This window comes from Artibeus jamaicensis, unplaced genomic scaffold (genome assembly GCF_021234435.1).
Source record: "Artibeus jamaicensis isolate MK-2021 breed Jamaican fruit bat unplaced genomic scaffold, CSHL_Jam_final contig_3176, whole genome shotgun sequence".
Taxonomy (NCBI): domain Eukaryota; kingdom Metazoa; phylum Chordata; class Mammalia; order Chiroptera; family Phyllostomidae; genus Artibeus; species Artibeus jamaicensis.
The window spans coordinates 6,533,634-6,559,164 of record NW_026521740.1 but is presented as its reverse complement, the minus strand read 5'-3'; the positions used below and the strand labels follow the sequence as shown (position 1 = coordinate 6,559,164).

The 25,531-nt window shown below is 41.0% G+C and overlaps 1 pseudogene; it reads right to left on the bottom strand.

Moving 5' to 3' along the window:
• Positions 1 to 6,410: 6,410 nt before the first annotated feature.
• LOC119057894 (60S ribosomal protein L28-like) overlaps positions 6,411 to 25,531 on the bottom strand; it is a 45,883-nt pseudogene continuing 26,762 nt past the window's right edge.

Genomic DNA, 25,531 nt, shown 5'->3' with positions numbered 1-25,531 from the left:
TATATCCCACTGATTATGCTTCTCTGGGGAACCCTGGCTAATATGGAACGCACGCTTTCCTTCTTTTGCTGACTTCCTATCTCAGATAATAAACAGAAAATATCCATCTGCTCACTGCTCCCTAGATCCTTAGGTAAATCCCTTCTAGTACTTTTCTTTTGTTCTTTTAGTAAAGAACTAAAAGAGGACTTTCTTATTTGATTGATTCTGTTATTCATGGGGCCATGCGACACTATGATCAATATTATTGCACAGAAATATAATGCATCTTTGGGTTCAGTTCAACCTGACACTGGATAGGTGAGTATGTCCAAAGCTCTGTCTCTCTGTTCACTAGCTTCTCTCCTTTTCTCTCTCCCCACCTACCAACAGGCTAAACATGAGAGTATATTCTCACATTCACCCACTTCCACACATGAGTATGTGACCCCAAGGTCTAGATTCTGGATGGGACATGAAACTCCATTCAACCCTTGCCTGAAACCACCTTTTCCCATTTTTTACTTGGATTTTGAGGCAATTGTCAAGTTATTAATAAAGTTAATATTCCACAGGTATGAAGAGCAAGTGCCAGAATTTGGACTTCTTAAACATCCAAAACTATGTTACTTCACATTTTTTACAATACATTTTATCTCAGAAAACCAAAACTCTCCAGTATTGTTCTCTTTTAATCATAGCTTTGTTTTTCTTTAGTCATCCTCATCTTTGATAACATCTACACAAATGATCTCAATTTTTCCTCCTCCTACACCTCTTTCTCCTCCTTTTTTCCTTTTTTTCTCTCCTTCTTTCTTTTCCTCTCTCTCCCCATCTCCCTCATCTTTTCTCTCCCTCTTTCTTCTTCCTTGCAAGGTTAACATTCACTTCCTGATTAAAAATTTTGTTTTTAAAAAGCTACCCTTGCTTGTTACTGTGGTGATGTCACCTCGACTCTCCTTGATTCATTAGAGACACTGAATGTTTGTTACTGGGCTTTGTGTTTGCTACTGAGGATCTGAAAATGAATGACCCTATCTCTGCCTTGAAGAGCTTTCAGTCTCTGAGATTTGATAGATATGTGCATCTGCATGCAAATAGCTGTATGACAACATAGAACAGTACAATGGGTTAGGGGTGGGGTATGATTAATTTTAATCAGAAGAAATTGGAAGGTCTCCAAATCTAAACAAAATTTATATATTTCCAAATTGTCAGCTGACTTCAAAGTTATTCAAGGTATCATAAACCAAACTACAAAGTGAAAGGGCAAAGTATGGAACTTTAGAGTCGGTCTCTTTTCCATAAACAAGCTTACTTAAGTTTATATTCATGTGGAATTTATAGATGTTAACCGAATTGCAGTGTAACTGAAATTCTAATAAGAGGAACCAAAAGAATATGAAGATCATCAAAATGAAACTAAACTTTTAAAGAATATAGTTTCTGAAATAAATGAATGTTTCTGAACCACAGAATGAAACTCTTTAACAGAAACAAAATAAACCAATCAAAACCAGCCAAAACCAAGAGCAAACAACACTCTTACTTCCAAGTGAGAAAACAAACATGGTACCTCTTAAGATTTGACCCTCTCGCCTGTGTATAGGATCTCTGTACTACTCATGTTCACTCTGATGAAGCTACCTTCTGAAACACTTAGGACCAAAAGGTGAGCTTGGCTCCATTGCATGATGCACAGAGGAACTCTGACTAGTTTATCAGTCCATGATGTCACTGGCCACCTTCTGTTGCCACTCTGATAGGTATTTTGGCACTATATGAATAAATCTCTTCTAAAACATAGAATCCTGAGTCAGTTATTGAGCTGATTCAGGTCAGGTCAATATTTTAATTTTATTCTATTTTTAATGTATAAAGCACAACCCAGGGTCATCTTAACCCAATAAGCAAGATACAAAGACATGGAAAGCAAAGACTTTCTTCTGCAGGGTCTGAGGCCATGAACCTGCTTCTTTACATAGCTGCTGCTGATACATGTCCCGGACTTTTATCTTCACATGCCTTAATATCTATTAATCTCCTAGCCCTTTGCATTTAGCTGATTTCCCCAAGTTACCCATCACTTGCTGCCAGTTGAATCTACCTGGCACTGGGTGCCTGTTCCATTGGTTTGTTGCATCTACACAGGGCGCTAGCATCATCTCATTCTCAGATTCTGGGACTTGTTGGTTCTTGCACAGCCTTGTTCAACACAGAATGACATCTCTTTTTTAGGAATATCTCTTTTTAATTTTCTATTATGTGCTCAGTTTCTTTGTTTACTGAATAGATATACATATCCTATCACCTTCTAGAATTTATGTAAAGGCACACGGAACAGTTGTTCCACAATTCATTTATTTGTCAGTTATCTGTTCATGGGTACCAAATAGAGTGAGTAAAATTTCAACTTTAAAACCCTGAGGATCAGAGAAAATGAAATTTGTTGCTATCTTTTAATGTCTTTAACATGATAGGCAATAAGAAAGCTGCCAAATCAGAATCAATCTAGAAAAAATTTTTTCTGCAAGTGATTGAAAGGGAGCATAAAAAGATGTCAGGCTGACAGATGGATTACTGTCATTTCAGATTTGCAACCAGAAAACAAGGCCAGGCTGTGGATCTCGGTGTGAAATTGCAAGTCTTCTATCTATTTCAGGACATCACCCTGGAACAGCTCATTTTATTTCCCGGTCATCCACCACTTCTCTCCCACATACACAGCAGCTGCTACACCTGATGAGAGCTGGTCAAGGACAGCGTTAGAGTTATAGTACTCTGTATTTTTCTCTTCCCAACCATTTTTTGATGTGTAACAAGTTATAAAAGCTGAAAAGACTGTAAATATACATTGCTTTATGGTAAAGAAGGCGTTCCTAAAATTGGATTATATCATCAAAGAGTAAAATATTGTCAACTGGCATTAGTATTTTCCAACATCTCCTTGTGGGGCCACTTTCCACTGGGTGATCTCCCTCCATACATCTCCCATGTGCCCTACATGCTATTTATTGTTCGCTATTGCTGCCTTTACTAGCTTATCTGCCTCAAGCATTCTTTCATTTTCTGACCACTTCCATGAGCCTCCTCCCATCAAAGTTTATCTCTATTATTTCCTGACACCAATAAAAAGAGTTTTGCCAAGTTCAAGCTCACACTGCATTCAATATTTGAGAATCTGCTGTATGTATTTCTACTCTAGAATTGTTTTCATTAAAATGAGTGGTATTAAAACACAGTGCCTTAATCGAACATAATGCATGTGGAAGAATAGACATTTGGACAGCAACACAACTTCAAATTATATTACAGAGGTGACTATTACTCTTGAACAAGAATACAAGAATTTTTACTGCAGTTGAGTCTTTTATTATTCAAACATCTTGGTTTGAATTACTATTATTAATTTAAAAAATATTTTATTTATTATTTTTAGAGAGGGGAAGGGAAAGAGAAAGAGAGGGAGAGAAACATCAATGTGTGGTTGCCTCTTGTGAGTCCCCTACTGCGGACCTAGCCCATAACCCAGGCATGTACTCTGACTGGGAATTGAATGGGGACCCTTTGGTTTGCAGGCTGGTGCTGCATCCATTGGGCCAGCCAGGAAAGTTTGAATTATTTTTTCCTAGACATTATGTTTTCCCTCTCACCTTGACACTTAAATAGTTTTAAATATTTTAATGTCCTTTGTAGTTATAGTCTCATTTTGGGGTATGAAACAATCTCAGTGTTTCATCATGAAATAATGAATTTAATGGAAAATTCCCCTAATCTACAAGCAAAATGGCTCTAAACTTTTAATAGCAGTTTTGTTCTCCTTCATTTTCTGAAATTAACTAAGCTGAAAGCCATCAATGATGATATAGCATCTTATCGTCCAAGTGGAAGTCAGGAGAGCATGCTGCTAGTTTCTATTCTTTTTACCAATTAGTGGTGTGTTGCTGAGGAAATCACATCACTGCTCTGGGCCTCTAGGTTGAAAGCTGAATCCAGTGATTCTTGAAATTTTTTGGATCATAGGTCTTTTTAAAAAAGTGACTTATTTTTAGAGAGGAAAAGGGAGAGAGAAATAGAGGGAGACAAACATTGATGTGTGAGAGAGAAACCTTGATCAGTTACTTTCTGTATGTGTCCTGACCAGGGACCAAACCCTAACCCAGACATGTGTCCTGTGCCCTGACTACAAATCAGGTCAAACCGTGACCTCTCACTCTGTGGCGTCATCACCGAACCAACTGAGCCACACTGGTCAGGGCTGGATCATAGATCCTTTTGAGAGTCAGATGAAAACTGGTTCATCTTTCTATCATATACACATTGTTGTATATGTTACTTAGTCTATTTTTTGAATATTATTGTTAACAGAGTCAGTTCTAGCCTAAGTTTGAATTCCACCTTCACCACTGACTGGGTCTGCAACCTTGGGGAAGTTACTAAGCCACGCAAAGCTTCAGTTCCATATCCACTAAGTGAGGAAAATAATAGCTGCTTTGTAGAATTATTGTGGATTTTAATATATTGTGGATTTTAATTGAAGTACCTAGCTCAGTGTCTGGCATGTAGCAGGCCCTAAATAAATGACAGATAAAAAAATTCACAAAGCCACCACAATGAAAAACACTGCATTAAATTATATTTCCTAGCATTGAGTTCTTAAATTTTAGGGTATGTATTTTGGATTTTTGTTTTTCAATAATAGATTTTAGAGCTGTTTAGGTTCTAAGCAAAATTGAGGAGGGTGTAAAGTATCCCATATACTCCCTCCTCGCACACATGCACAGCGTCCCCCATTACCGACACCGCCACCCCTCCCCCCAGAGTGGCACATTTGCTGCAGCTGATGAGCATACATTGTCACATCACAGTCTCCCAAAGACCACAGTTTACCTTGGAGTTCTCTCTCGGTGGGGTACATTCTGTGGGTTTGCACAAATGCATAACGACACATGCCTAAAATTATAGTATCATTCAGAGCAATTTCATGAAAAATCATCTGTGCTGTCTGTTCATCCCTTCCTTTTTCCTCCCAACCTCTGACAGCCACTGTGCTTTTTATGTCTCCATAGTTATGCCTTTTCCTCTATGTCACAGAGTTAGAATCATACAGTAAGCAGACTTTTCAGACTGGGTCTTAGAATTAGTAAGATAAGTACATTCAAGTTTCCTCCATGTCTGTCCATGGCTTGATAGCTCATTTCTTTTTAGTGTTGAATAATATTTTATGGTCTGTATGAGCTATAGTTTATTTATCCATTCACCTTCTGAAGAACATCTTTGCTGCTTCCAAATTTTGACATTTATAAATAGAAGTGCTATAAATATCCATGTGCAGGTTTTTGTGTGCATATATTTTGACTCCTTTGAGTAAATATAGTTCACAGTTGCTAGATCACATACAAAGCGGGGCCCACGAAAAACCCGCAGTTACCTTCTGGAGGGCCAGCCCGACGAAGTGCAGGCTTCCCCTGGGTTCTGCTCCAGTGAATTTTTTTCGAAGACTCTTTCGATGTGTTTGCCCATTTCATCATGGGTGATTTATGAGCACACAGGCCCACACTGCACTGAGTGTTCAGCAGTTTTCGACAAAAAACAGCACGAACCCTGTGACCCACCCTCCCTATTTACCCGGTCTCGCCCTAAGTAACTTTTTTTTTTGTTTTCCCCTGGATGAAAAAATTCTTCAGAGGAAACATTTTGCCCATCTGGAATAGGTGAAACATAAAAACGGCAGAAGCACTAAAAGGTATCAAAATCGGCAAGTTCAAAAACTGTTTTGAGCAGTGGAAAGAAATGTCTCAATAGGTGTATTGCATCAAATGTGTACTGAAGGTGACTGAAGTTTAAACATCTAAGAATAAATACACAATTTTTAATAAATAAATTCTGATTCTTTGGGTTCCCCCTCATAAGACCATGTTCGGTGCTATAAGAAACTGCCAAACCGTCTTCCAAGGTGGCTGTACCATTTTCTTCCCACCAGTGATGAATGAGAGTTCCTGCTGCTCTCCATCCTCCCCAGCGTCTGGTGCTGTCGGTGTGGTGGATCTGGCCACTCTAATAGATGTGTATTGGTATTTCATTGTTTCAATTTGCATTTCCCTGATGACATACAATATGGGGTGACTGTTCATATGCTTACTGGCCATCTGTATATATTCTTTGATGGAGTGTCTCTCTCTCCCTCTCTCTTTTTAAGAAAGTTGGCTGACACCCTTATTGCTTTGGGGGCAGATGGGTGCTCAGTAGCTCTTGGTGGGGGGGGCTCACCATCATGGCTTCTGGCTGCTCAGGATGGCACTGGCCCTGTGGATGTTGGCCACGCGCAGATCTGGGTGCTACTTGTTCTTGCAGATCATGTGATGGACGCTGCTCAGTGTGGGCCAGGTGTTCTTGTTGATGGTGGTCATCACGTAGCTCGTGGCTGGCTTTCATTGGCCGGATCTCTGCTGCATGATGACCATCACACCTTTGCCATTGGCTGCTGGCTCCATGCCGACCTTCTTGTGGTGAATCAGCCCAGTTGTAGCAAAAGCAGTGGTGGGTCTTCAGATTATTGGGTTCAGTGCTGTACATCTGCTTTTTCCTCTTGATCAGGAAGCTGGAGCAGTTCTGGGTGACCATTCATTGCAGATATGGCGGGAGGGGAGGTCTTCTCACAGCAGCTGATGAAGTGTCTCTTAAGGTCTTTTGGTCTATTTTTAAATCTAGTTCTTTGTTTATCTGTTGAATTTAAAAGTTCTCTTTATATTTTGGATAATGATCTCTATCATGTATATCTTTTGAAAATGTTCTCTCCTAATCATTAGTTTGTCTTTTCTTTCACTTGACAACATGTTGTATAGAACAGATAGATATTTTTAATTTTAATGAAGCCCACCTTATCAATTATTTCTTTCATTCATCATGCCTTTGATGTTCTATCTAAAAAGTCATCACCAAAGCCAAGGTCATCTGGATTTTCTCCTTTGTAATCTTCTAGAAGTTTCAAAGTGGGTTTTACATTTACATTCATCATCCATTTGAGTTCACATTTGTAAACAGCATAAGATGTGAACCTAGATCTATTATTCTGCACGTGAATGTCCAGTTGTTCCAACTGATATTTATTTTATTTATAAATAATGTTTATTTATTACTACAGCATAGCTGTTAATCTGTACTTACCAAGCAAACATCACAGACGGCTGCTTTTCAAAACAGTCTTGGAAAACAAATTAGGGGATTGGATGCAGACCAGACATTTCATTAAGCAAGTTGGAGGAGCATGCATACTACATTGAATTTTTTGAGATTTACAATATTCACAGCATATTAAAAGTTCTGATCAATCATAAAATAAGGAGAGTATAGTAATGGCTTATATAACTAGGTTACTCATTTTTTATTCCCTATCCTATTAATTTCTCCAAGATTTAGTGTTCCTGGACACACTTCAGGAAATGCTCTTTTGGTCTGGTATTTTTATCTTCCTTTAAGTTTCATTTTCTCAAGAAATTGCTTTGTTATTTATTCAGAAGCCACTGTGTATGGTAGATATTAGTGTTCATAAAATATTAAGTCCATATAAAAATAGCTATACAAGATGAATGAACTCAGTGAAATATTTTATCCATGTTGACAAGGCCTGAAGCACAGCCAAATCAACCAACCAATCAATCAGTCAATCAAAATTCTTCACATTCTGAACAACTGCTAATTATGATTGCTGTCAAATATAGAGACTCCTTCTTAATAAGACCACAGTCTCAACACATATCCTAGAAATAATGAATATGATAGTACTTTACATATTTCTTTATTTATAGAGACATGTGAGATGGCTGACATTCACTTAGCTATTTTATTAAAATATTCAACAGAGGGCTATGGAAAACATGTTGGAAACTGTAAATAGGCACCAAATTGATGCACTGAGACCATCATTCTGGCATTGGCAGCTCTGATGGTTTGGTGTGGAAATTTAGGTAATCTCATTAGATTTGGGATACCGATTTGATAGTAAATAGCCATTTGTAGACTTCAAAATCTATTTAACACTCAGAAAAGTTCAAATCCATTCTCTTGAAGTCAGTCTAGATCTTCCAAAAGTCTTGCCAGCTTTCTCCATACCTCTTTATCTAGACGTACATAGTATTTCAGCACTAGGGCCCCTAACTGTGACCATACAGCTGGATTACAGATCAGAAAGTAAAATATTTTTTTTAATGAGAAAGAAACCTCATGCAAAAAAAAAAGATAAAAACCAAAAAGAACTGAGAGAAAGAAGTTCAGTTTCTGGGATTATGGCATTGAGTACTTCCCCAAAACAGAAATACGTTTTTTTTGTACTCATGGGAATTATTATACATCTTTTACGAGGGAAAAAACTTGACCCAAAAATAAAGACACATCCTTCAATTCTGCCATGTGTAAACAGCATACACTGGAAATTAACAACAGAGCTGTGTGAAAGATCTTGTTTTCATAAAATTTTGAAACTCACAAGAATGATTTGTTTTAGCATATACTTGCATTTTATAGGCAATTTCAGGACCAGACCCCCCCCCCCAAAAAAAAAAAAAGGTTTTCCTTGGATAAAGTGTTTATATTTAAAATAATGTATATGCAGGTCGAGGCTTATTCCCAGCCACTTATCAGCCTCAGAATCCTGCAGACACCGGTTTAAGTTGGAATTGCATTTTTACCAGTTGCTTAACAGGATTTTGTTCCACCAGACAGTCACACAAATAAAAAAAATTATTTGGAGTGACTAACACTACATCATAACGGGAAACAACAAAACATTTAAAAGGTCTTTTGTATAACATATTGCGAGTCACCAGCTGTTTTTCTGGTCCGCAGAGCAAATCCTGCACTGAAAGACTGCTGCCCAGAGGCACGGGCTGACACTGATCTGAATCTACCAGCTCTGCTGGTGGATCAGATGGCGTCTCGGCACTGGAATCAGTATTGCTATCACATACTCATCTGTCGCCTCATGGGACAAGAGCTGCAAGAAATATGAAGGGAAATTGCTCCCGTTAGGGGACAGCTACATTTATTTCTGCTGAAAAAAAAAAAGCCACCACCTATCATGTGCATGTTAAAATGATGCCTAGCTCTAAAACGAATCCATCTTTTTCTGCCCAAATATTAATAAACTCAGCAGGATAATTCATTATTGCTACTTCCCAGCCCTATTCTTAGCCCTCCTTGGGGTTGAGCCAACTGATTTGTATAGTCAAGTCTGTGTGGAAGTGATTGGTCCTCTTGGGAACTCACACCCGAAGACATTGCACAGCGGCTGCCACTTTTGCCTTTGTGTTCATTCCCATCCTTGTGAACGCCCCCACTGAAAAAGGACTCTTCACTCACTGAATCAGACCCAGGAACTTTTCTATGCTTTTACTTATTCTTCAGTTTCCAGGATGACCGTTTAATTTGAAAGACCATGATTTGTTTGGGAAAAGCAGTTTCAAATTTTAACTTGTTTTCTAACCCCCCAATAAACTGGCTTCATTTAATGGGAAGCATTGTCATTCTCCTAAGCATTCATTCGCCCTTGGCACTTTCACTTTTTCACATAAACAGTAGGACACTGACTTCCAGTAAGTGTTTGTAAAGCTCAGTAATTCAAAACAGCCTGACTTAATTAAGCCTGTGCTCACAGAAAAAGCGCAACCTCCATCCCCACAGCACACACATATACCCACCCACCCACCCACCCACCCACCCACTCATCCCTCCATCCATCCATCCACCCACCTATCCATCCAACCATCCATCCATCTACCTTTTGATCCATCCATCCATCTATCTACCCATCCATCCACCCACTCATTCATTCATCCATCCACCCAATAAATATTTATTGATTAACTGTTATGGACCTGGAGGTATAGCCACAGATAAACAAATAAGGCCTCTGCTATCGTAGATGAAAGAGGGTGGTAAGATTGTTCATGGCATGTCTTACCCTAAAAAACACTGATTTGATGACAATCACTGCTGTTATATTCAGATTTACCGTAATTCTATGCTTTGCACAATGCATTCTGTGCCATGGAAATATTCAGGGACAACATCTTTGGTTTAAGAATATAAAATATATATAGAAAAGCCAAGATGACATTTGGCCTCTAAGATATAGCCTGTCAGATAATCTTAAACAGATAATAATCTTAGCAGAATTCATAAATACATTTAATATGTAATACTAAATTAAACATAGTGACAGAAGCACAGATGATGTCTGCGTGATGGATTGCTGACTGAGTATTTCATTGTGAAATAAATTTTTGTGGGTCTTTCTTAGGCCATAGAGAAAGATATCATTAAATGTGAAGCTTGTTTAGCAAAAAGTAAATTCAACAGAGTAGCAGTTATTTTTGGGAGTAACAGGTCATTAGAAGCTTTTAAGATTTCCATAATGAATGACATTCCCTTAGATCCTTTTCAGTCCCAACTTGGCCTTAATCATTTCCTGTCTTTGGTTGCTTTTTAAGTCAGTAGGCTGCAATGTTAATATATCTTGACATCATAACCTAAAATATTAGATTGGCTCAATTGTTATGCAAGTAATGTTGCTTTGCAAATGACTGCTGGGAGGTGGGATGTTACCAAGTGAAGAGGAAAATGCCACATCCTCTCTCTGCTGCCTGTGGCTTAACCGGAAGTAACATCTGCGAAGGAACACGTGACACTTCCACCCAACAATGCGTTTGATGGGCAACAGTATCTACAATAAAATTTCATGCACAAGGGGATGAGGACACAGCAGCTTTTGCCTCTGCCTGTGTGTCCCCTCACCACCTCGCCTCTGACCCACACTTCTCCAGAAAAGGGGGTGGCAGGAACCCGGGAAGCAGCATTTTCCAGTGTTCACCTTGATTAGGGTTCCAGCACCAGGGATGGTTTTCCCCCACAGGGCAAAAGTATTTGAACCCTCTTGTGGTCTCGGGAAGGCTACCAACAAACTGTTCTCTGTGCAACCCTAATTCAAAAGGAATTAAAAAAATTACACTTTGTAATTAGTATTTATGAATCTTGGTCCTCATGAGGTATGATCATTTCCCCCCTTGTTTATCAATTATCTTGGGGCATCAAAAACTGTATTTAAAGAGATCTGAAGCTAATCACAGGAGTCAGACACCTGACTGGTGCTGAGAGAACATGTACATGAAAGGATGTCAGAAGAAGAGATTCTGGGAAATGTCTCCTGCATTGACATACCCAGAGCTTGCCTGTGTCTGCCTTTAAGGATCTTATTGGGATAGAAACCCTGAAAGAAAAAAAAACATATGCATAGGAATGCAAAAATATCTTGGGAATTCCTTGGAACTTTCTCATATTTCCCCCATTCCTTAGCAGGCACTGCCAAGTTACCTTTGGGCTGGTGATAATGCACCTATGATCAGCAACCACTCCCTGTATATTAAGAAGATTCAGGCTGCCTAAGTGCAGAATGAGGCTCAAATTAGTTACAGCCTTAACTTAGTTATAAGCCTACATTTATATACTTATCATGGCATAAGTTTCACAAGCACCCACTGCAGAGTCAGTACTCAATAAGAATGATTTTTTGAAGGAAAAAGAATAAAAAATGGGCCATAGTACGTAGTGCTTTGCACTATGGCCATGGCAGGAAGTACAATGGAAATACCATAAGAATGTCGTCTAATTCTGTGGTTTCTTAATCGGGTGTAGCAATGGTTTACTACCTCCTAGGTCACAAACCAGACTTATAAAAGGTCATGTGAAGAAGTTACTTAAAGTGGCTCTATCTTCAGGTCTGGTCTCAGAGAGTAAATGAAAGAAATGAATAAATGAATGAGTGAATGATGAATATCACGGTGGCATGTAGTGCTCTTAAATACAGCTAGCAAATGTGGAGGATACTGAGGGACGTTTTAGCAACTAGCACATTCCTCGGCTCACATTCTTTTGGCCAGAACTCAGGCACATGGAATCAGAATCCACATGCCCAGGAGGAAGGAAAAATGGGTTCAGGGAACAGCCAGTCAGTCTCTGCTGGAAGGAAGGATCCAAACACCCAGCCACACTGTCTGCTTGGTCCATGGCTGTAGCTCTCCATAGACTCTGCCACCGCCTTCATCCCATATCATCTGTGTAGAATCTTATCCCCTGCAAGTCCTGGGAGCCTGTCTGGCACAGCATGCTTGGCTCCATCTTCCTGGTTCTAGGTCCTCATCCTTTTTTTTAAACTTTTGTTTTTTACTGTTGTTCAGGTACAGTTGTCTCCACTTTCCTCGCGCCACTCCCCCAAGCCTAGCCATCCCCACTTCATTCTAATATCAATTCCAATAGCAGGGCCCCCCTGTCCTGCTCATGTGCCTGAATCTAGGCACTGGAAAAACAACAAAGAAAAAGGGGGGCTCAGAAATTCCTATTGCAGGGTGCTGTTTTTGCATCCAGTATGTGTTCAGAGATGACGAGACCATTAAGATTTCTAGTTGAAACTATTTGTGCAATGGAATAAACTTATTATGAAGACAGAATTCTCAGGAAGCCAAGGGCCTTCAAACTAACTACCACCTTGCTGTGTTGCAAAGCATTCCCACTTATCACCTCTGTGTCCCAGGAACTGATCAGGAGCTTTTGCTGATGATTCTGCTCATTGCCTGCCAGTCCAGGATTAGAATATTCTTAAATTTCCACTCAATCTTGCTTTACCAAGAGGACTAATTTTTTTTAGCAGTTCTTTTTAGAATGTATGACTATACTGAGAATTCACACACCTGTTCCACAGTCTATCAATTGTCTCAGTTCCTTTATTTTCTGTCCTTTATAATTTTACAACAGTATTGCCTGACTTATAAATAAAAGGCCCTGTTTGTAAGTCTTCTTGGGGGTTCTCAAACATCCAGCATCATTGTGCTTGACCGCCCCCTTTTGGTCTGAAATAAATATACTTGTTTCTTCTTTCCTGTTATTCTCTTCCCTGTCCCTCCTTTTCTAGTTGATTGGTCTCAGAATGCTCTTATTTTTCTCCCCTCCTCTACCCATGTGGGACAGACCTTAAGAGCCTCAATTCTTGCTGCTCTCTACTTCCGTCCCATGTTTTCTACCATAGAAATGTCAAGCGTACCAGCCATCACCTTCACATCGCCATCTATTTCTCCATCTCCACTGCTCACTGACCACCTGCATTCCATTGGCCTGGCAGCCCCACCTCGTGATCCCGCCTTTGCTGAGTTCTCCAGGTCAGAGAAGTGTACCACCATCCTCTGCAGTGTCTCTGTTGATCTTTTTATCTACAATAGCAAAGAACTGACTACCTAATGTACTTACTGTATAATTTATTATTACTACATGTCTATAATGGTTTATAAGTGTATATAACTCATCTATTAAATGACTCAACATAGATGAAATTAAATAAATCTGGATGTTTTTTACACCACCACCTTTTGGCAAACTCTTTGGATTATTCTTCTTTGCATCCAGATGGAATCTTGGGTGATGGTTAATTTTAATGCCCATTTGACTGTTCTAAGGTATACTCAGAGAGTTGGTAAACATTACTTCTGGGTATCTTTGTGAGGGTGTTTCTGGCTGAGATTAGCATTTGACTCAGTAGCCTGAGTAAAGAAGATTCACCCTCACCAAGGTGGGCCGACACCAGCAATGTGGGGGTCTGAATGGAACCAAAAGGCAGAGAAAGGGTGAAATCTTTCCTTGTCTTCCTGAGCTGGAGTGTCATCTTTTCTTGTTCTAGGACATTAAACTTGTGGTTCTTGGGCTTTTGAACTCTGGGACTTGACACCAGTGGCCCCCTGGATCTCAGGTCTTTGACCTTGGACTGGGAGTTACACTAGCAGATCCCTGCTTCTCAGGCCCTTGGACTTGAACTGAGTTATACTACCAACTTCCTCATTCATCAGCTAGCAGACAGCAGATCATGGGGCCTCTTGGCCTGTATTACCATGTGAGCCAATTCCTATAGTAAACCTCTTATATCGATATCTATAGCTATAGTCACTACCATATCCACCTTGTTGGTATATTCCTTTGCAGAATCCTAACTAATGCACCAGGTCCCATGCCTTTTCTGGGCACCATTCTGACATTTGTCAAAGTCTCATTTAACCATCTAGACATCTGATGCTTTCCTTCCCAGCTCAGGCTTAGCAGACCACAGTGGGCCGGAGGAGGTACAGGTAGAGTGTTCACTATTTCTCCTCAGCTCTCCCACTCCTGTCCTAGAGCTCCCTGCCGCTTCAGCCTTGGATGGAGGGGAGAGGAGAAAAAGCGGCCCAAGGGCTTCCTCTTTCACACAGCATCAGGGTGGCCATGGTAGCAGTTAAGTTAGATCATGTCAACTCCTCTGCTGTTCAAGGCCTCAAGGGCCTCTCAGCACATTGGAGGCAAATGGCATCATCTTCCATGTCCTACGAGGCCCTCTGTAATCAGGCCCCGCTCAGCCTCTGACCTCATCTTCCACCGCCCTTCACTGCCTTCCCTCGCACCTATGCCCCAGCCTCCTTGATGTTCCTCAAACATGCCAGGAACACTCCTGCTTCGGGGACTTTGCAATGGCTATTCCCTCTTCCTGGAAAGCCTTTCCCATAGATACCCAACTCAAGTGTTTGTCCAACATCACCTCCTCAGAGGAGCCTTTCCTAAACACTTTATTTAAAATTATATCCGCTTGTCATTCTCAACCCAGCACACTCTATTTTTCTTTATAACCCTTTTTGCTTCTAATGTACCATGTAATTTAATGATCTATTTTACTTCTTATTGTTCATTCCTGTGTATTGGAGAAGGCAGAGAAGTTCAAGAACTAAGATATTATATTTGAAAAATATTTGCAATAAAATAATCAAGTTGGAATAAATATGCCATATATAATACACATACATATACTTAATATATAAGTATAAAATAAGTAAGTTGGACCATTTGTATTTGCCCTAAAATGATTTTATGGCCACAATCTACCTGTTCACACTTCTTCCCCTTTAGTCACTGCACACATTTTCCTCTGCAGGGCGCCAGCACTCCCACAGCATATTATAGGCAATTCTCCTCCCCAGTCCTCTCTCCTTCCGTAACTCTCTCCTAAAACATCTTTCCTTTTTCTAAGTATCCACATAGTGCTTCATTATTCATAGGTCTCTCAAGACACCCCTTTTCTATGAAACAAGGAACATGAACACATACTCATGAAGCACATACTACATACCAACAAAAAATGACTTAATTTGTTTTCCTTAATTCTCTTGACAATCCTATGAGGTAAGTATTACTATTCCCGTTAAGTGCTCACTGCACTCAAGTAGCTTGCCCAGGGCTCTAAGAGTATCAGTGCTAAGAACCAAATGCATTCTGCAAACTTCAAATGTCACTCGTGTTCTGTACAGCCGGGATGCTCCCAGAGGTACTCCAACCCATATTCTGCATCGATTCTTTCTCTTCACCACATGGGGTGTCTTCTGTGGTCCTGAGCTTGCCCTCTCATTGTTGTCTAGCTGTGTGCGTGTGTACATCTTGCAGGGCTTGTGACTGTGCTCACTCACATCTGTACGGAACTAGCGCAGTGCTTCAACACTGGTGAATGGGTGGAGCCCACGAGGGAGGCAGACAGAGGAGGGGTGGTTAGTGAGCTGTAGGGACAGCTTGCAGCACTGAACTTAAAAAAAATAGAGAGGTTTACAATGGAGCTAATAACCCACAAGTCCAGACAATGCAGAAACGACCAATAAGAGATCAGAACCATCTACTAGATTTCCCAATTAGGAGCAATATCATGTGATTTTGGTGAAAAATATGTTAGCAGGTTGCTAAAGATGAAAACCACACTTTGGTGGCTTTGCGAGTTAATAGGAGGGGAGAAAAGTGTAAGCTAGTAGACGGGGTAGGGCAAAAGTAGGTTTACAGTTGTGAGTCTGAGGATTTACTCATTATTATTATCCATTAATTATTGCATTACTTATTTTTATTATAATTGTAAACCTACTTTTGTTCCATGCTGTATAAACTACTCTTTCTAGAAATTTGTCTTTGTGAGGTGGCAGACAGAAATTGCATAGTGTCCAAAGAGAAAAAAATTTAAGGATGGGAACATAAGAAGAAAGAGAAAAAAGAGAGAAAAAAAAGTAGAAAAGGAAGGAAGGACAGGAGGAATGAAAAGGGATGAATAGCATGCAGTGATATTTATGGTAATAGAATTTGCTGCTTATGTTTCTAAAATTCCACAGATGTTTTCCTTAGGGCTATGATGATACAGAGTCGTATTGGATACGTGACCTTCCAGTGGTTAACATGCTCCCCAATCCTAAACTCTCCATATAAAAAGACTTGCATTACCTAAATTTCCCTAAAAACACTGTATGCATTAGGGGTTTCTTTTGGATGTCTGCGTTTTGCTTTTGCCTTTGATATACATTGAAAAGCAGTTGGCTCTGGCAGTCAGTGCTTTCTGAGAACTCAGGATACAGGTCACCACTGCACAGACCATCTCTGACAGCAAGTTCAATATCCTGGGCTGCTCAGAGCAGAGCCCAACCCTGCTGGAGGAACATGGAGTGGTGAGGTGTAGAGGCAGACCAACCATGATGTGACGTAATTTACCAGCTGCCTTGTTTTTTAAAGTAAAACAGGTAAGGAACCAGGAGTAAGCCTGTGATCTATCACCTGGCATCCACACGGTGTTTTATGGGCCCTTGAGGGATGGAAGCCAAATTCTGATATCATTACCTCTTTAACATGGCAAAGGTTAAAGTGCTACCCCTAATGTAACTGAAGTTTTATATGGCAAAGATGTTGAGGGTATGTTACTTAACGATCACTCTTTGATTTCAGGATCCAAGCAGTTTGCTTAGGGCCCTGCCTTGGTCTCCAGCAGTACAAGCTGCCGCAGTAAAACATGGGCAGTGACAGATGGTTATTAGCACAAGGAAACCTCCTAAAGGGCTTGAGCAAGCTCAGCAGGTCCACAAATTGAACCAGAATCAGTGAATTCCTAAAGTTTAGGTTTCCAGCACCAGAGGGCAAGGGGGTTCATGGGAGACGGTCAGGGAACAAAGGTCAAAAAGCTGCAGGCAGCACAGTCCCCTTTATTAAACAGCCTCTAATTAGGACTGGGCCGGTGGGGGCGCACACAGGTGGAGCTCAGCCAGAAGTTCACAGTGGAACCTGGTGGGTGGCAACAACAACAACAGGCTCCACCCCGGAACCCTTGAGACTCGGGGAAGGGTAGTGGTGGGGGGCATCTATTTTGGGCAGCTCAATCCAGTTGTTTTTAAGGAATCACAACTTTTTCTCAGTCTCCCACCTTCTTGGATGTTTTTTATGTAAATAATGTTGACAGCTTTTAATGAAAAAAAATTAACTGTAATTAAGAACTAAAAAAGGGCATGATGGGGTCCCTGCAGTTCTCCTCAAGTTGTTATGTTAAAGCAAGAGAAAACGGAACAGGAACATAACACTCTTATTCAAAAATGCTTCTTGATGCATTCTGTTTAACATGCATGTATTTATCTAGTATGCATTTGTATAAACACACACACACATACACACAGTATTTCCCCTACTTGTGACTGAAGGAGAATGTCTCAGATAGAAAACTACAAGAGAAATGAAAGCGAATATAGTAAATCATTCTTGAACTGAAATGCTTAGACAGGAATCAAATGAGTGCCTAGAAAAGCAAGTCTTTGCCCACTAACTTAGTTTCTCACCATAAGAAGGCAGGTAGTGAATGAATGATACAGGGAGATCTGATGAATGGGGGGCGGGAGGGACCCCGGAGGTGGTGTGTGAGAGCCTAGGCCCCAGAGTGAGGGAGGGGCCAGAGCAAACACCAAAGGCAGCTGGGGTGAAGCCGCAGCAGGACACAGGATGGACTCCCATACCCCTGGGTAAAGGGTAAACAAACCAGTGCGTCAGCTCACGTTGGCTCTGCAACTGAGAGATGTGGTGCATGAGGCGCGCAGCACAAGGAAGCTTGCGTGGAGTTTGTGCAGGCTGGAGAGGTCACAGCAGCATGTGTACTGTGGAGGTTAACGTGGTGGCAGGCAGAGGCCCCTCCGTGCAGTAGGTGCCAGGTCTGTATAATGTTTAGACAGTGGGAAGAACCCCTCCTACGTGCTTCTGGAGCACATGGAATTTGGGGCTGGGAAATTTAAATGGAGGGTAGAGAGAGACTCGCCCCTTCTCCTTCCCCTTGCTTGCCTTGTTGGGCCCGAGGTTCCCAGACCAGCGGGCCCTGGAGACCGCATGGTCTGGCAGCATCCCAGGCCCCGCCCAGGGTGGGAAGTGGCGGCGGCGGTGTGGTTGCACAAGCTGTGCACAGATTCCAGAAATATGCGGAAATATGACTGAGGCTGGGAACAAGCTAAGCTCCTGGGTGATCACGCTACATTTCCCAAGGGATGATACTTTAAATGGGAGAAGGGATTCCAGGTGCAGCTCTGAACTCATCTGGAGCAGGGTGATGGGGCTATTTTTTTCTGGGTGTTTTAGAGGGAATGGGCTCTTAGGTGGAAACCTGCCATCCCTTTAAAACTGTGTAGCTACTGAACAAACGACCCCTTTCCTGTTACCAAACCTCTGCCTCTAGAGTTGGCCCATTACTGTTTGGCAACAGTAGCATCTTTTAATACTAGGATGGGTGTCCGGTGATTAATTAGCAAAGGCCTTGGGGGAATCTGTAGAGTAATGTTTAATGAAAATAAATTATATGTGCAAAAAATAAAGGTGAAGGTGCCTGACACCTTGAATACCAGCAGTGGGCAGCTGCTAGAGAAGCCACAGATGTTCTTCAGAGGCAGGCACCCCCAGGAACAGTAAAGAAGGCACACAGGAAGCTTACTATTATTGCTTTGTTTATATCGAAGGCCATGGGAAGGAGGCTGAGTTGACTCACACACCAAACATTGTAGCACAAAGCTGTGTCTTCAGATGTTATACATAGATAATATAAATACCAATGGACTAGGGAAAAAAACCCATAAAGAAAACACATAAGAAAAACTGTTGTTGAATAATTAAGGCCAAATAGTAAACAGAATAAATAAATACAATGTCAATTGCTTTCAATAAAATTATTATTTTTGAAAACATATGAAATTGAATATACATGGGCTCCATACTATACAAGGGAATGTTACTTTCTTTTAAATGTAATTAGTAAGAGGTGAAGTTTTAAGAGGAAATCCCACAACTTAAAATGTTTTCTTAATGGCCTGATTTCCAGTTAACGAAGCTCCCCACCAGCCCAGTCATCCCCAAGATGGCCTGGGAAAAGAGGTGTCTGCTCAAGGGTCTCAGACGAGCTGGCATTGCAGAGATCTAGACCATCCCAGTCCCGTGTCCGGGTGTAAGGTGGCAGGTGATGGATAAACTGCTCTGATCTCTGTGGATTTGGAAGCTGCACCTGGCTCAAGCCTCACAGTTCTACGCCTTCCTGAGGTGCCTGAGGAGGAGGAGGAGAGGTACCCGGGGGCCCAGCAGCCAGTGACGACCAGTTACACAGCACAGTTTCTGACAGACTGAATGCACCTGCTCACTGGTGGAAGTTACGAGGGCATTTCAGCGCATGTCAGAGAAATACTGCTGGTCAGAATGAAAAAGGAACTATCTGGAGAATTGTCTATAGGTGTAAAAATATTATGACACTGCTGTTCTTTGCTATATTTTTCTCTAAAAATAAACCCAGAAGAACAATACAGTAAATATACTTGGGTCAGAATTTGAACACTATGCATATAGCAGACTCCCAATACAGGCTTTTTGAACTAAAAAGAAATCTTTTCTTTCAAAAAACAAAGTTTAGGTCTTTGAAGTCTATGGGAAACTGACTTTAACACAAAGGGATACATAGAGGAAGGTAGAGTTGTACTGAATTCCAGCTGTAAAGCTAAATGACTAAAATGTCACACCGGAAGGTGCTTAAAAAACCCATTTGAAGGATTTGAACAACCGGGGACAAATAAACAGAATGGTGGTCGTCCCTGACTTACAGACCTTTCCTAATGAAAGTTCCCTCAGTTGGTCTCAGGTCTAAACAGTGGTCACTGCAGAATCTCAGGGTGGTGAGAGGACCTGGAGATGGTGGTGACCGGCCTTCCACTAAAAAGATTTGCTCGATGATTTGTCCATGAGCTTGTCTTAGCTCACACGGCAGACAGGCCAGTGATCAAACAGGATGGCTCTGGGGCCAAGAAGAACCACCAGGAAAACCACCGCTATTGCAAACCTTGGCCATGGGTACATCATCATTCTTCTGTTTTACCCTCCTTTTTGGGCCTGGTCAGGAATTACAATAAAAAAGTCACTTTTCTCTTCTGCTTAACCAAATTATATATTTTATCGCCCAGTGGCTTAGGCGATAAATGTTACAGAGAGGACTGATTTAAGATCTGAATTTATTTAAATTAGTTTTTGTAATACTGCAGCAGATGTGAGCTTGCTTATGTGCAACCAGTACTGGCTGAGAATCTCAATGAAGTCCCAACATTTTATGTTGCTAAAGAAGTCAATTCTAAATAACAGGAAGAGAAAGGGGTTGTCGAAGGAAGGAGGAAAGATGGAAGCTGGCTGATTGGGTGCTGGACGTGTTCTCTGCACACACACAGCTGGTTATGGTGGGGTGGGGGCCCGGCATTACTAAGTGACAGCTGTTGTTAACTCCTACGGAAGAGTAGATAACCTTTCCTGGGATCCATACCCAGATCCTGGGCGGCAGAGTAATGAGTCCCCCTGGAATGAAAGCTTCGGCCCTCTTTGTTGTAACCATCGATCTGCTGCAGCGTCCTGATGTGATTTAGATGAGGGAGGAAGAGATAATGGCATTGATTATTCTATTTAGGAAGCAGACGAAGACAGAACTCAGGTACACTACATGAACAGAAAAAACCCACTCAATCATTTTGTCTTTTCTTTGCACTCCAAGGCTGCACAGGTAGTCATAGTGACAGGTGAAGACATCTTGATAAACATGTAGCTTTGTATTTTAGGGACACTCTGGGGCAACAAAACCATAACATTGCTTTTGCTGCTCCGGTTTTTTAATGATCATGTGTCATAGTCCTGACACAGCCTGGTGGCATGCCAGTTGTGGGTGAGCTCGAGGGACCAAAAGGGTGCTCACCCAGGGAGAACAGTCTCCCCCATTTAACGTTATACTCTTCAACTCTATTAGGTAAAAATGTCTTTGATTCAGAACTGTACTCTGTAATGTCATGAATGAAATTTAGTCTACCAAAACCAGGCATCTGGTTCAAAGGTTCTAAAATGGGGGTGGAACGTGGAGAACTTTACCCCCTCGGGGCATTTGGCAATGGCTGGACACATATTGGGCTCTGAGCAGTGGTGCTACAGGTATCTAGTGGGTAGAGACCAGGGGTGGTGCCAAACATCCTGTAAGGCCCAGGACAGCTGCCACCACAAAGAATTTTTCCAGCCCCAATTTTCAATAGTGCCAAGTTTTAAAGACCATGGTCTAGTTTATTTCATAATATAAGTATCTAGAATTTGTTTTAAATTGTTCACCATAAAGCTGTTTAAATGCCTAATAGATTTCTTTGGGACAAGAATCCAAAAGAAAAACAACAACAAAAAAAGCATGATGGCTGTGTTTTTTTCTTTGCAGGGGTCTTATCTGACTCTTGCCCACTTGAAAGCTATTTAAACTATACTAAACCACTGCTGAGTGTACCCACTAGCCTGGGCAATTGTATTTTAGGGAGAAAATTAAGAGGTCGAGTAATGGCCTTGACTTTTACTGAGTTAATTAATATTCTAGTCTTGAATAACACTACATAATGGAAGGCAGTGGATTTAGAACGTCTTTCTTGTGACAAGCATAGAATAGACGGGAGAATAGAGGAAATGTGTTATGTTCTGGAACTCAGAGCCAGAAAGAACCAAAATTTCTGTTCTAATAAGCCACTGTATAGTATGGAAGCTATGACTTGGAATATTCAGGTAGAGAGACCTGGCTGTGGTGCATATAAGTTGTGATGCTTCTGAAGCAAGTGCTTAAGCTCTCTAAATGTGGATTTCCTCACCTGTAAAGTACAAGAATGATATCCTCATTATAGAGTTATGAAGACATGGTAGCACACTACAATCATTTTTGAATATCATGAGCTATTTTGCAGATGAGAAAGCCATAGTTTGTTTGGCAGGGCAGATTAAAGGTCAAGTGCCCAAAGTCAAACAGCAAGAGTAGGGAAAACCAAAGCTACAATGAAATCTCATCCAAGGTCAGGGCTCTGTTTAGAATGCGGGTCACACCTCTTCCTCCTTGGATTCTCATTAACACTCCTACTGCATTAACACTGAATGCAATCAGCATCCATCATGCACCAGGTACTATTCTAGTCACTGGGGATACAAACGCAGGTAAGACAGAATCACTCCTAGCATTGTGGTGTGGATGAAGTGTGAAGGGAATGTGGACCAGGGTTACATATCCAACCTTGGGGTTGGGCTAGTTTATGGTTTAGATGGTCTTTGAACTGGGCTCTGAATGGTGAGGAAAGGGCATAGGGTGGAGCACAGAAGCACCAAAACTCCCAGAAACAGCAAAAGTAGTGTTCAGGAAGGTGGAAGAATTACAGGTTTCAATAGGATGCTATAATTTTTGTCTTTGTGAATGGAAATACTTTATGTTGATACCAGACTCCACAGTTTACAAAGCATTCCCACATACTCTAACAATACCACTACCAGATCATAGTGAAACATTTATTGAGTGTTCACTATGTACCAGGAGCTGTAGTAAGCATTTTATTATTATTATATTTTTACTTTTAAAAATAAGCTTTTTATTTTGCATTTTAAATGAACCAGCTCATAGATTTTTAACAATAACAACAACAAAACAATCTATGAGAAAGATATGAAATTATTAGGAAATTAGTATTTACTAATTATGGAGCAACTTAAGGGGCATTTAAATGATTTGCCTAAAATTAGTTACTACTTAATGGCAAGTTTTGGTTAAACAGGGATCTTCTGATTCCATGTCCAGTGCTATTTTATTTAATAGTTATGTATACTACGTTTGACACCTTCCCCTTTCCTCCTTACATCCCCATCGTTCTCTAGATTGTACATTCCCTGAGGGTAAGGACTCTCTCATTTGTGTCCCTTGCAGCTTGGGTGGGGGAAGGAAATGAAGTTCGAGATTTAAGTGCCTAGGGCAGAATCAAAATATAAGAAATGTTGGTGGAATTTAATATAGTTTTAGTACTGGAACTCATTTCAAGGGAGTGTTCTCCTTTGGAAGGTACTGACAATAATAGAATGATCCCAGATATGGAAAAAACAGCCCAATTAAAAAAAAGTTGTGATGATTATAGTCTTTATGTATGGGAGAATTAAGACAGAGTACTCTGAATATTCCCTTATCTTCCCAATTTAGTGGCCCCCAGACATGTCTGATAACTCACAGACCAGGAGTCAACCGCAGGGTGTTCTGTCTTATTATGACTGGTTCTTCTAGACTAGGCTTCAAATAAATTTTAATGCTTGAAAATTATAAACATTTAAAGCACACATATTGATTGTGATATTATGACTGGGATTGCATAACAAGGACTTGAAGCAGAATTCAAGTGGAAAAGGTCGGCATGTTTTCTTCGATAGGGGTCAAGCTCATTGTGGTTGGTTTGAGTAAGGTCAAGAGAAGACAATTGTGTCAAGAAAACTTCTCTACTGCCTGCCTTCCAAACCACCTGTGTGAGAAGGTGTCCTCCAATTTATACAATTAAATAAAAAAAATAAATTTACTCCGTTCCATCTATTTCATTGTGCTAATTCTGATATTTGAACATAAGTCATTTAACCTATAGCTTGGTACTATAGGCTGAGATTCAGGAAAAATACAAATTTTTGACTCCATTAATAAATTGCTCAGAGATTACAGATAAACACTAACTTCTTAGATCGATTTGGTAGTCTGAATTTAAGGCTTTTTATAGCTTTTCTCTCTTTTTTTTAGATACACCCAATGTAGAAGATGCAATTTTCCAAGACAGCTGCAAGCAGAGTTCCCACCCCACACACTTTCCTGACAAGGCAACATGGCTACTCTCACCAAGATGGGGGATCTGTGTTCTCAGCCTCCAATTCTGGGTGGGCGTGAACTACAGGGAGAGGGGTGCTATGCACCTTCTGAGATGAGGCTGTTAAAAGTAACGCAGCTTCTCCCTGGGCTCTCTTGGGACACGTGCTCTCGGAACACAGCTGCTACCTTGTGAGGAAGCCCAAACCCCATGGGGGTGTTCCCGCCAACAGACTCAGCTGAGGTTCCAGCAGGCAGCCAGCACCAATCATTAGATTTCCAAGTAAGAAGATTCCCAGGAAAAGACTGAAATGACCACTGGCTGCTTCTGTGGCCTATGGTAAAAATGTGAAAGGATATAAATAAGCTAAATGAAGAACTATTCAATTGAAGGAAGCAGTGTTTTCTAGGTTTAAAATGACAATCTTTGTAATTTACCCCTCTAGATGAGAAATAATTCCAAAATTAATATATGACATCCAGTAGATCAAAACCAGGGTAGAAAGTGGTAACGAGTTTCAGGAAAAAGTGGTATAAAGGTGAAACCAATGGTGTGACTGTAAAATGTTCCCTTAAGAAATCGAAGGCAGACAGACCAAATGTCCCTGAGCGTGTGAAGGGTGCTGTCCCCCAGGACAGCCGCCCAGATGGAGAAGGGCTTATCTCCAAGAGATCTGTCGGTAGGACAGCCTTTTCTGTTCAGTGGGTTGTCAATGAATACTCCAAAAAAACCCAGAGTTTTAAAGAAAACTTTCCTAGCATCAAAAGGGAAAGAGAAGCTTTTGGATACCCCATCTTTTATGGATAGGAAGCAGAATAAGAAGGATATCCAGCTACAAACTCACCATTATTTTTAAAAAGAATGTATGACTTAGAGAGAACTAAGCATGCAGAGAGAGGAAGAGCCAAGAAACATAGCATAGAAAAACAGGGTAGTAGGACTGAGCCTTCAGCCAGCAACCGGCAAAGAAGTACTCAGTGAGATTTCAGAATGGCTATAAAACAGTGCCCGCTCTGCACAGTTTTCAGCCATTTTGCATGAGAGTCAGCGTAGTGGTAACCTTGACCCTGTTTTATCACAGTACATTGGGTGTATGGAGATGAGGGGGGCCAGACAGCTTTAGAGAGAAATGGTACTTAAGGTGCTACATGCAAGGAACCATCCCCTCAGGGTCTCATCTGCATGCAGACATGACTTAGAAGGTGATTCCTAGACCTGGTGCCATGGCGGGTTGAGTCTTGGGGTCTTGAGGGGAGGGGATGAATATGTTTTGCATGTGAAAATGATGTGAATTATCTTGGCCAAAGAGAGAACTGTAGAAGATAATATTTTCCAAGATGGCCACAATGAGGTCTTCCATCCTACAGAGTCTTCTTACAATTTAATACCTACATGCCTTCCGCTGAGAAGTGGGTTTTATGTTCCCTTTAGATTTGGGCAGGCATGCGACTAGAGAGGAAGTGGTGTCACTTCTAGGCAAGGTCATAGAAGAAGAAAGAGCTTCAGCCCGGGGTCTGTGGGGATGCTTG